Source organism: Montipora capricornis, chromosome 1 (genome assembly GCF_036669925.1).
Source record: "Montipora capricornis isolate CH-2021 chromosome 1, ASM3666992v2, whole genome shotgun sequence".
In the NCBI taxonomy this organism is placed as follows: Eukaryota; Metazoa; Cnidaria; class Anthozoa; order Scleractinia; family Acroporidae; genus Montipora; species Montipora capricornis.
In genome coordinates, this window is record NC_090883.1 from 40,501,273 (window position 1) to 40,503,772 (window position 2,500).

Below are 2,500 nucleotides of genomic sequence, written 5' to 3' on the forward strand. Positions count from 1 at the left end.
CATCCACATTCATTCACGTTCATTTGATTTCATTTACCTTCATTTTCCTTTATTCGCCTTCATTTACCTTCATATCCCTTGATTCACCTTCATTGACGTTTATCTACCGGTCAGTGAAAAACGCAGACTGCAGACTGTAGACTGCAGACCAGGGGTAAAATGCAGACTGAGGTTATAACTTAAAAGTTGAAAAAGCCCAAATTCCTTAGAAATGCTAACCTTAGGCCTAATTAGGCCTAAAACAATATTTATTTAGGCTTAACTGTTAGCATTTCTAATAGGTTTGGGCTTTTTCAACAGTTAAATTATAACCTCAGTCTGCATTTTACCCCCGGTATGCAGCCTGCAGTCTGCGTTTTACTCTGACCGGTTTATCTACCTTCCTCTACCTTCATTTACCTTCATCGATCTTCATGTACCTTCATATTCCTTCATTCACATTCATCTTCTTTCATCTACCTTCATTCACATTCATTTGCCTTAATATACCGTCAAATACATGCATAAACTTTATTTCATGTCGAATTTCAGAATAACTACAGGAGATAATGTCTTCGAAACATTACATTTGCAGCTAAAATACATAGCATATACATAGAGGATTACATGGCCGCGCGGAGATACGAAACGAGTGAAATATTTTTCAATACGAGAAGAGAAATTTCGTATCTCCAAGCGGCCATGTAATATTCTATTTATTATATAAACACCAATGAAACACTAAATCATTCATAAAAGGCATAGCAACGCGCGATTTTAAAATGTAACCATAGCAACAGTAATCTTTTCACATGTGAAAATAACATGTTATCTTCGCGAGTGAAGATACGGTATCATGTTTTCGCGCAAAACCTCACTTGGTATTTCATTGGTGTTTATATAATAAAGATACATACTAAATAAATATTATTTAAAGAAATATTCATTAAAAAGAAAAGTCGCTGTACAAAATGCGGCCCTGGATTCTCTTTTAAAACCAGTAAACTCATAGGTACGGATAAGATCAGGTAGCGCATTCCGCAACTTAGCTGATACGTAAGAAAAAAGAGAACTAAGACCATAACTGGTTCTTCCAGGTTTATTGAGGAACAGAATGTAATTTCCGCGAAGATCACGTATAAGAAGGGGACGGGAGAGAAAACGTATTTTTCATATAAGCAGAAAAACCCTTTTTTTCCCAAAAAAAATAAATACTTTATAATGTAATATGAGGACATTTTGAACGCGCTTATTGCATAGAGATGTAGAGTTTGACTTTAGTAGTATGAGGACAGGTGATCTGCAAATATAAATCTCGTTATTCTCTTATTTACGGCATTATACCGTTTCTTTGACACGAGGATTACAGCGAAATGAAAGCACAACTTTCTCGCGAATTTTCTATGATAAAAACTTGTTTAGAAATCCAGACTCTACGCGGTGAACAGCACACACCAGGCCTACTCCTAAATATTTGGCTAGAAATCTTTTCCTCTGGCCTCGCTTCAGCCATTCGATGAGGGCCAGTCTCGTGCTTTTTAAGTTGCCTCGCTCATGCCCAAAAAGAATTCTGGGTAATTCGGCCATTCCATGACAAGGGAAGACTGCCGATTCTCATTTCATAGTTTTTTTTATAAGTGTCGGGCCACCCAGTCCTACCAGCAAAATAACGCATCGATTGAAGGTTTTAGCTTTCAAAACTTGCCCAGATTGTGTCAGTAGGTCCTGGAATTCGTCCACAGAAAGGCCAGAGAGACAACTTCACTTGTGAAGCGCCTAGGCGTCCCAGTCTGCATGAAACCATCTCTCGCCTCTGTTTTCTTTCAAAGGGTTGCCTTTGCCTACATTCTGGCTTAATGATGCCAGCCTGGTTTCTTTTTGAACATGACCCAAAAAACCTCTTATAAACTCTTAAACCTACCAGAATAATGCGAACTCGCTCTCTGTGCTAATATGAACTAGACATTTGTCACGTGATGTTCATACCTGAGCCCTCAATTTCCCCAAACAGCAGATGTTTCAATGAGTACTTCGTACACGGACCCTTCGACCCTTACACGGCGGAGTGACAGTCCGGCGGAGTCATGTTCTGCTGACCGTTTATCGCCGAAAAATTAAAAAAAAGCAATTAAACAAACAGGCACTTAGCAAGTAAGTGATACAAAGAGTGGGGAGTAACAATCATGACCGCCTGTGTGATCTGCCGCAACATCGTATCGTTATGAAAAGTCCCTGTAACATTAATTCATAACAAATTCTGAAACATCACCTTCATGTCTATCACACGAATGAAAAAAGCCAAAAACTTGGCATGTTGTAGGAGAGAAATTTAAAAATCTCCTCTCCAATTCTCAAGTCTGTGCGTTGCATCGTTTCTGAGTTATTTGTTGCGTCATTTCCCGCAACTTTGCAGAGTTTTGTATGGAGCCGCCATGTTGGTGCAACCTCCGTTGTGCGCCAAGTTTTACTTGGTAAAAAGTTTTACCACTTGTTTCTATGAAGGATGCATGCCATCTTGTCT